This window comes from Physeter macrocephalus, chromosome 8 (assembly GCF_002837175.3).
Source record: "Physeter macrocephalus isolate SW-GA chromosome 8, ASM283717v5, whole genome shotgun sequence".
Taxonomy (NCBI): Eukaryota; Metazoa; Chordata; class Mammalia; order Artiodactyla; family Physeteridae; genus Physeter; species Physeter macrocephalus.
Window position 1 is genome coordinate 141,792,794 of NC_041221.1, and position 10,360 is coordinate 141,803,153.

General features: G+C 37.0%; 1 non-coding gene across 1 annotated transcript; it reads left to right on the forward strand.

Moving 5' to 3' along the window:
• Window positions 1–10,106: 10,106 nt before the first annotated feature.
• Window positions 10,107–10,209, forward strand: LOC112065731 (U6 spliceosomal RNA). Its single transcript, XR_002892216.1, has one exon. It is a non-coding gene; the product is annotated as a U6 spliceosomal RNA (small nuclear RNA).
• The last annotated feature ends 151 nt before the right edge of the window (window positions 10,210–10,360 follow it).

Consider the following 10,360-nt stretch of genomic DNA (forward strand, 5'->3'; position numbering starts at 1 on the left):
TGTGTCCCTAGGTCTGAAGTGGGTCTCTTGTAGACAGCATATTATGGGTCTTCTTTTTGTATCCATTCAGCCAGTCTATGTCTTTTGGTTGGAGCATTTAATCCATTCACATTTAAGGTAATTATTGATATGTATGTTCCTATTACCATTTTCTTAATTGTTTTGGGTTTATTTTTGTAGGTCCTTTTCTTCTCTTGTGTTTCCCGCTTAGAGAATTTCCTTTAGCATTAGTTGTAGAGCTGGTTTGGTGGTGCTGAATTCTTAGCTTTTGCTTGTCTGTAAAGCTTTTGATTTCTGTGTCGAATCTGATGAGATCCTTGCCAGGTAGAGTAATGTTGGTTGTAGGTTCTTCCCATTCATCACTTTAAATATATTGTGCCATTCCTCTCTGGCTTGTAGACTTTCTGCTGAGAATCAGCTGTTAACCTTACAGGAGTTCCCTTATATGTTATTTGTCTTTTTTCCCTTGTTGCTTTTAACAATTTTTCTTTGTCTTTAATCTTTGTCAATTTGATTACTATGTATCTCGGCATGTTTCTCCTTGGGTTTATCCTGCCTGGGACTCTCTGCACTTCCTGGACTTGGGTGGCTATTTCCTTTCCCATGTTAGGGAAGTTTTCGACTCTAATATCTTCAAATATTTTCTCAGGTACTTCCTCTCTCTCTTCTCCTTCTGGGACCCCTGTAATGTGAATGTTGGCACGTTTAATGTTGTCCCAGAGGTCTCTTAGGCTGTCTCCTTTTCTTTTCATTCTTTTTTCTTTATTCTGTTCCACAGCAGTGAATTCTACCATTCTGTCTTCCAGGTCACTTATCCATTCTTCTGCCTCAGTTATTCTGCTATTGATTCCTTCTAGTGTATTTTTCCTTTCAGTTATTGTATTGTTCATCTCTGTTTGTTTGTTCTGTAATTCTTCTAGGTATTTGTTCTTAAATTCTTCTAGGTCTTTGTTAAACATTTCTTTTCCTTGCAAACAGTTCTCAATCTTTGCCTCCATTCTTTTTCTGAGGTCCTGGATCATCTTCACTATCATTGTTCTGAATTATTTTTCTGGAAGATTGCCTGTCTCCACTTCATTTAGCTGTTTTTCTGGGGTTTTATCTTGTTCCTTCATCTGGTACCTAGTCTTCTGCCTTTTCATTTTGTCTATCTTTCTGTGAATGTGGTTTTCATTCCACACGCTGCAGGACTGTAGTTTTTCTTGCTTCTGCTGTCTGCCCTCTGGTGGATGAGGCTATCTAAGAGGCTTATGCAAGCTTCCTGATAGGAGGGACTGGTGGTGGGTAGAGCTGGGTGTTGCTCTTGTGGGCAGAGCTTAGTAAAACTTTAATCCTCTTGTCTGCTGATGGGTGGGGCTGAGTTCCCTCCCTGTTGGTTGTTTGGCCTGTAGGCTCCAGCACTAGAGCCTACAGGCCCTTTGGTGGGGCTAATGGTGGACTCTGGGAGGGCTCACGCCAAGGAGTACTTCAGAGAACTTCTGCTGCCAGTGTCCTTGTCCCCATGGTGAGCCACAGCTGCCCCCCGCCTCTGCAGGAGACCCTCCAACACTAGCAGGTATGTCTGGTTCAGTCTCCCCTGGGGTCACTGCTCTTTCCCCTGTGTCCTTAGGCGCACACTACTTTGTGTGTGCCCTCCAAGAATGGAGTCTCTGTTTACCCCAGTCCTGTCAAAGTCCTGCAATCAAATCCCACTCTCCTTCAAAGTCTGATTCTCTAGGAATTCCTCCTCCCGTTGCTGGACCCCCAGGTTGGGAAGCCTGACATGAGGCTCAGAACCTTCGCTCCAGTGGGTGGACTTCCATGGTATAATTGTTCTCTAGTTTGTCTTGACTGATCTTTAATTTTCTGTACATGTCTGAGAGTTTTGTTGTTTGGCTGACAAAGGCATATGCAGTTCATACATTATGATATATGTGTACTCAGCCATAAAAATAAGTGAAATTGGGTTATTTGCAGTGAGGTGGATGGACCTAGAGACTGTCATACAGAGTGAAGTAAGTCAGAAAGAGAAAAGCAAATACTGTATGCTAACACATATATATGGAATCTTAAAGAAAAAAAAAAGGTTCTGAAGAACCTAGGGGCAGGGCAGGAATAAAGACGCACACGTAGAGAATGGACTTGAGGACATGGGGAGGGGGAAGGTTAAGCTAGGATGAAGTGAGAGTGTGGCATGGACATATATACACTACCAAATGTAAAATAGATAGCTAGTAGGAAGCAGCTGCATAGCACAGGGAGATCAGCTTGGTGCTTTGTGTCCAGCTAGAGGGGTGGGATAGGGAGGGTGGGAGGGAGACGCAAGAGGGAGGAGATATGGGGATATATGTATATGTATAGTTGATTCACTTTGTTATACGGCAGAAACTAACACACCATTGCAAAGCAATTACACTCTAATAAAGATGTTAAAAATTTTTTTTTCTTATTTTCACTTTAGCAGTATTGCTAATTATGTTGTTATAATTAGGATTTTTACATAATTTGTGTTCCAATGATAGTAATGCCAAATTAGTCAAGCTTGCTTAAGTCATTGTATTTTTATTTTTAAATTAATTTTCCTATGGAGAAAATTTGCTGTTTAGCCAATGGCAACTGAAATAGTCAATAAAATTATCGTAGTAACATTTGCATTCAGAAATCAACAGTGAATTTTACAGATAAAGTTCAAGTAGTGTGATGGGGTCTTATGTTAATTATTGTCATAGAAATATTATAAAATATTCTAAGTTCATCATATAAATCATCACTTGTATTGCAATTTTCACCTTCTCTAAAAGCAATATCTAGATCCATAAAATACTGAAGTCCTTTTTTAAAAATTTCAAGTCTGAAATATTGTAAGGAAGACCAAAAATTGGTAATATGTTCTATGATTTATTCAAATCTCTATTTAATTGACACTGTACCTTGATCCATAGTAACCCAAAAATTGTCTCATTAGAAGTTAGTTTGGAGATTATTTATATGTGAATACTCTTTTAGAGTGATGCAAATATTTTTATTTACTTGTTTTGATTTTCTTATATTTTATAAGAATGTCACATTTGTTACATACTTCACATACCGTTTATTTCAATTTAGGGAAAATAGTTTCTCTAAATTAAAAAGAATTCGTCTTTTTTTTGTGTGTGTGGTACGCGGGCCTTTCACTGTTGTGGCCTCTCCCGTTGTGGAGCACAGGCTCTGGACGCACAGGCTCAGTGGCCGTGGCTCACAGGCCCAGCCGCTCTGCGGCATGTGGGATCTTCCCGGACCGGGGCACGAACCCGTGTCCCCTGCATCGGCAGGCGGATTCTCAATCACTGCGCCACCAGGGAAGCCCCAAGAATTCATCTTAAAAAGGCAAAATAGCCAAACTTGTATCAGTTTGAGTTTTTGGAGTTTCTGCAAGCTTTGGCTAATATTATTATAGCAAGCAGCAGTTCACAGATAAATGTGGGTAGTGCAAACTCAAAAATAATTTTTTGCCAAAGATCACCATTCTCTTTACTTAAGGATCATCTTTTCTCTCTTGTACAATTCTAGTGCATCTTGTCATCTTGTGTAAATTAACTTTTATTGCTTTAATGGTGTTTAGTCAGCATTCCCTTTGTGTGTCTGAAAGTGGTTGTAGTGGTAAATATGACATGTTTTTTTATCAAGATATTTCATATTTGGGCAAATATAGAAAATATCTTATGTAATCATTGAATTGCTCCAAAGATGCCGTACTTAGTACAGTTGAGAACATGTCTCTGAATAAGGAATTCAAATGATGCATTGTCCATGGATCACGAAAAATGCTTGTTTCTTCCCAATGGCTATTATTGTTAGCTTGCCCTCACTAGTCTTTCAATCAATGCCTGAAATTCAAAGTTATTTTGGCAGTTCAACTTTTTTTTTTTTTTTTTTTTGTGGTATGCGGGCCTCTCACTGCTGTGACCTCTCCCGTTGCGGAGCACAGGCTCCGGACGCACAGGCTCAGCGGCCATGGCTCACGGGCCCAGCTGCTCCGCGGCATGTGGGATCTTCCCGGACCGGGGCACGAACACCATATCCCCTGCATCGGCAGGCGGACTCTCAACCACTGCGCCACCAGGGAAGCCCTGAAGTTCAACTTTTTACAGTCGGCGTGAAACCAATAAAATGTTCATTAATTTTGACTTCCTCGATTTTTATCTTTTGATAGTTTGACAATACGTGTGATGTTATTTGTTCAATATGATTTGTCCCAGTGTACACTAGTTAAATTAGTTATCATTAATGTTAAAAATTGTATGTGTAATTTCTTTTCTCACTTTTAATACTATTTTGAATTCTCTATTTTTATATGATTTTTTAAAAATTAGTGTTTAATCTATCTTATATTCTTGGCCATTCTGGCATCAAATTTGAAAGTAATTTTTTCTACCAAACTAGAAAATGTCCATTGTTTTCTATGAATGTGTGCTGTTGCCACACAAAGCTTGGCTAAATATGGAACACCTATGATTATTCTTTTTTTTTACTTGAAGTACAGTTGATTTACAATGTTGTGTTAGTTTTAGGTGTACAGCACAGTGATTCAGTTACATATATATATATATATACGTATATACATATATACATACATATACATACACACACACATATATATTCTTTTTCAGATTCTCTTCCCTTATAGGTTATTACAAAATATTGAGTCCTATGACTATTCTTTAAGAATATCATAGCAATATTTTATATCAGTATTTACATGTTTATTTGTTTCTTGGTTGATTACTATTTGCTATTCTTTTAGGTTTTTTTTTTTTCAGTTCTAGTATTTGCATATGCTGGGGTTTTTGTTTGTTTTTGGTACAGGTAACATTTTGTATTCTTTTAATTGAGAACCTCAGCATTTCCAGTCACAAATACTTTCACTGGCCAAAGCTAATTGTGAAATATGTAACAATAGTAACAAAATACTTCGGTCTTTTTCAACTTAAAATATTAAAAAGTTTCTGTGGTTTCTTTCTCTATTTGAAAAACATTTTATTTTGATGTGAAATAATTAAAATAATTAAATTTTCTGCCACGTTTATTCAATGGAAAATTCATAGCCAATAATTTGAGTCATCTTACATTTTTCCTGAAGTAGTCTCATGATTTCAGAAGGGTATGACAGAATTTTTCCAGGATACTTTCCAACAAACAGTAAAGAGCCAAAGTTTTCATATTTCTCATCCAATTTGCCAACTTTCTTGCAAGTTCTTTATCTTCTGATGGGCAGGCCAGAATTGCATGTGTTTCTTCTGAGTGGTAAATTTTATAGGAAAAGTATATTTTTCATTGTTTTCTTTTGATCAGGAAAAAAATTTCATTAGTAAAGAACATAAAGTAACAGGTGTTTCATTCAACCTTTTCTAGTCGTGGATGCTAAGAATACTTTGGTTGCATATTTTCGTTGTTTTGTTCAGTAACTAAAATACATTAAATAAAGAACTTGTCATGCCTGTTTGTGAATTGTGTGTGGGTCATGCTCAGCAAAAGTCTGTTTACTTTCAATGTCTGCAATTTAAAAAATTGAAGCAGACCACCTCTTTGAATATATTTTACTTATATCTTTTCAGTCCTTAGTATCCCGAGCCCCACTTTCATATTTTGTGGTTCTACCCCAATCTCAACTTTTTCTCATTCTCAGTGATCTGTAGAATTAAAAGATAAAATGTAATCATATTCAAAAGATTCCAAAATTGAATATGTGTCAGCAAAAATATAATTAAAGTAAATGTTAAAATATTGAAAAATTAAAATTATTTTTCTTATTTGTTGTGTCTTACAGAATAGGGATCCCTGAGGAGAGGGACCTCCTCTCCTCAAAAAGTCACTTTTTTTCTAAAATATCCAAAATAATCTACTAAAATTAAAAAACAAAATAAAAATAATAATTAATGATCATTAAAATTTAAACAAAAATTATTCAAATAAATCTTAGTTTTTTCTTTAGTTTTAAAATGTAATTATATCTTATAAAATATTCTCATAAACAAAATTCTTTGCAATTCTTGCATTCAATATCCATCAGTTGCTAATGCCAAAAACTGGTATTATGCTTCATGCCTCAAACATGTTATATCTAGAGTATGCATAAAAATGATTTAAGGATAATATTGTTTAATATTGCAAAATGTTCTCTGGCCGCCTCGTGTAACTGTTGCAAATAGTGCAGCAATTCGTGAGTGCTTACAGGTCTAGAAACTGGAACTTGAAGAAAGGAAGAAAGTAGATGCTCAGCACTCCTGGGAAATGATACTTTATTATGCAAGAATCTATAGCATTCATGACATCTGAAAGGAAGGATTTGACAAGTGAATTAATTTGTCTTTTCTCTTACCTAAATGCTTCCACAGCTCAAATTCTCCTTACACTCCTAAGCAGTGTCCTTCCACAATGCTGGCAGCAAGACAACCCATGATTCTTCTTGACATTTGAATCAAGTCACCTTTTGCTTTCAGGACAGAGGGCAAGAGATGTGGAGAAGCATTTCCTGTGGCCTGAATGGTGTTAGTCATCAGTGTGGATGTTTAGGGTGATGGCTGCTCTGTGTCAGCAGTGGGTACCCAATCTCATAGGTTCTTTAATAAGCTTACCTTTTCATTGTGTGTTTGCAATTTTCAGACTCTCTAATACATGAGGTCCAAGGTAGGAGCCCCTCTTGACCAGATCTGAGGGTCATCCTGAGCTCAGTAAAAGAATTCAACACTACTTATCTGCGCAACCCATATGTATAAAGTGGAAATAGCTAACCCCCACTAGTACCTGAATAAATTACCATATAAACAGTTGGGTGTTTCTTTTTCTAGGCAACTTTTACACTAACGTACACACACATATATATTTAACGTTTTAAAAAATATATAAATGATACCATACTATAAAAACTTTGTAAGCTTCTTCTCTGACTTAACATATTATATACTGCTTTCCATATTGTTATATAAAATTCAACATTGACTTCACCTTTTTAAAAACTACAATGATATCACTAAAGTTTTAAGCCAGTTCCTCCTTGATTGATTGACATTTGTTTTTTCAAATTTTTATTCTAGATGAACAAGATATTCTCATGAACCTCAAAATATGAGCAGGTGGAGGAAAACTACCAATAGCTCAAGAACCACATCATATCAGTGTCTGCGCAGGAGGGAGCCATGAGGTATCTGACAGACCTGAAAACAGAACTGTAAAACTGGCGATAGTACTCACTGAAAAGCGGGGTAGACCAATTTGAGAACAAGTACTAAAACTGGGAGGGGCTTTTCTACACTTCAGTAAAGATGTGGGTGTGTGGGGTCCAAGATAATGCCTAAAGGAGCTGGTGTGGTTTTTGGCTCTGTGAACTTCAAATTACAAAGCTCCTTTTCAGAAGAAAGTCTCACACCAAAAGAATACTTCTGAGAGTAGAATCCAAATGAAGAAGGATGGGGTAATAGAAGCAAAGGAAAAACAAAGTCTAGATTAAAAAGCAGAGTAACTACATCTCAGAAAGTACAGGCCATTAAAAAATTCTTGGTAAGAGCACCAGAAGAAGGAAATCTAAAGTAATGAAGCCAGAAAAGTTATCCTGATTCACCCTTCCTTCATAAAAGAAAAAGTAAATTCATATAAAAATGAACAATAGAATAAGATTGTGTTCAAATCCAACACAAAGTTAGATGTGTTAACTAACCATATTGTGGTGATCATTTTGCAATGTATAAGTGTATCACATTATTACATTGTACACCTTAAACTTACACAATGTTATATATTAATTATATCTCAATAAAGCTAGAAAAAATCCAACACTAAGTCATTATAAGAAAAAAAATGGACTTCCCTGGTGGCGCAGTGGTTGAGAGTCCGCCTGCCGATGCAGGGGACACGGGTTCGTGCCCTGGTCCGGGAAGATCCCACATGCTGCAGAGCAGCTGGGCCCGTGAGCCGTGGCCGCTGGGCCTGTGCGTCCGGAGCCTGTGCTCCGCAACAGGAGAGGCCACAACAGTGAGAGGCCCGCGTACCGCAAAAAAAAAAAAAAAAAAAAAAAAAAAAGAATCCGTCTGCCAATGCAGGGGACATGGGTTCAAGCCCTGGTCCAGGAAGATCCACATGCTGCAGAGCAACTAAGCCCGTGCGCCACAACTACTGAGCCTGTGCTCTAGAGCCCGCGAGCCACAACTACTGAGCCTGCATGGCACAACTACTGAAGCCCGTGCACCTTGAGCCCATGTTCTGCAACAAGAGAAGCCACTGCAATGAGAAGCCCATGCGCTGCAACTAAGAGTAGCCCCCGCTCACCACAACTAGAGAAAGCCTGCATGCAGCAATGAAGACCCAACACAGCCAAATAGATATAAATTAATTTAAAAAAATAAAAGAAAAAGTAAAAAGAAAGGGCAAATAACATTTGAATAGTGAAAACATATCAGAAAGACATGCTTATAAAACAGATGAAAAATATATTATTTCAAAATGAGCTAAAAAACTAATACAATAATATCAGAGAGGAAAGGACTATATAAATCAGAATTAGAGAAGCTCAGAAATGATGTAGGAGAACTCAGAATTAATATTAATCATTTGAGAGATGGAGACTAAAATAGAAAAAAACAGAAGAGTGAATAAATATATCAGATAACAGTAGGTGAAAAGGAGGGAATTCCAACAAATCAAAGAGATCTGTGAGAAAGTGGTAGATGTAGAAAGGTAAACAAATGAACAAACTATGTATAATAGAAGACCCAGAAAAAAAAAGCAGAGGAAATTTTAAAATAATTTAAATTTAAAAAGCAAACATTTAAGAAAAGTTTTCCTGAAGTAAAAAAAGATTTGACACAAGTACCTAGGAAAATCAATCCAGAATGACCAATGTCAAGGTATATTCTCAGAAAACTTCTGGACTTTACAAGAAAAGAAAAAAATCTTTTGGGCATCTAGTCAAAATATCAAGTCACCTAAATGGGCAAGAAATGATTGTCTTTGAACTTTATTCCAGAAGTAGAGAAACAGGGACTTCCCTGGTGGTCCAGTGGTTAAGAATCCGCCTTCCGATGCAGGGGATGTGGGTTCGATCCTTTAGTTCCACGGGGCAACTAAGCCCGCGTGCTGCAACTACTGAGCCCACGTGCTCTAGAGCCCATGCACCACAACTAGAGAGCCCGTGTGCTCTGGAGTCTGCACGCCGCAACAAAAGATCCCACATGCTGCAACAAAAGATCCCACACGCTGCAACGAAGATCCTACGTGCCGCAACTAAGACCCGATGCAGCCAAATAAAGAAATAAATAGGGTAACATATTGAAGATATGCAAGGAAAGAAAACATGAGCCAACGATTTTATATCTAGTCAACATGCCACAAATGATGAACATGAAAGAACCAGAGACTACTGCTCCTGTGAATTTACTGAAGAAAGGTTTTTTAAACAACCAAAATGGAAAGACATTGGCATAAGGACTGATGGTAAGCATAAAATATGTATTTACCTATAAAACTATGATGGTTATAAGAAGAGTACATGACCAGGCAAAGTAGATATTACATAATAATTAAAAGGGAAGAATGGTAAGAGGGATGAAATATAGAATATACTTGTTGCTGATGAGGATAAAAGGATATTTATTTAAATGAGATACTGCTGGATAGGGATAAGAGAGGAAAGAAGAAATTACTTATTAATTTCAGTATTGTTGAGGAACCAATAGAAAATAACAAAAATAAGGTGGGGGGATGGAGTTTATTTTAGTTTTAGTATAAAAGTAACCATTAAAATAAAAATAAAACCTTCCTAAATACCAAATACATTTGAGAGAGCAAATAAGTGAAACACCAGTGCTATAAAACACTTGCATTTGTATAACATAAAACAATATGAAGTAAAAACAATAACGTGCAAAAGAGTATATGTGGTATACTACTATTTGAATAAAAAAGGCAAAAATGAGGATATATGTATATGTATGCACATATACATATATATTATTTGCTTATTTTTGCAATTAAGAAAGGATAAAGCAGAAACTTATGCTCAGGGGTTGAAGAAAACTACTCTGAGTTACATTTTATATAGTTTAGACTTTTTAACTATGCTACTGTTTAACATATTCAAAAAATTAAATTAGCTCTTGCTTTGGCAGCATGTATACTAAAATTGAAATGATACAGAGAAGATTAGCATGGCCCGTGCACAAGGATGACATGGAAATTTGTGAAGCATTCCATATTTTTTTATGGATGTTAACTAAACTTTGGTCATTGTATCAATATATACATATGCCAGGGCTTCCCTGGTGGCGCAGTGGTTGCGTGTCCGCCTGCCGATGCAGGGGAACCGGGTTCGCGCCCCGGTCTGGGAGGATCCCACATGCCGCGGAGCGGC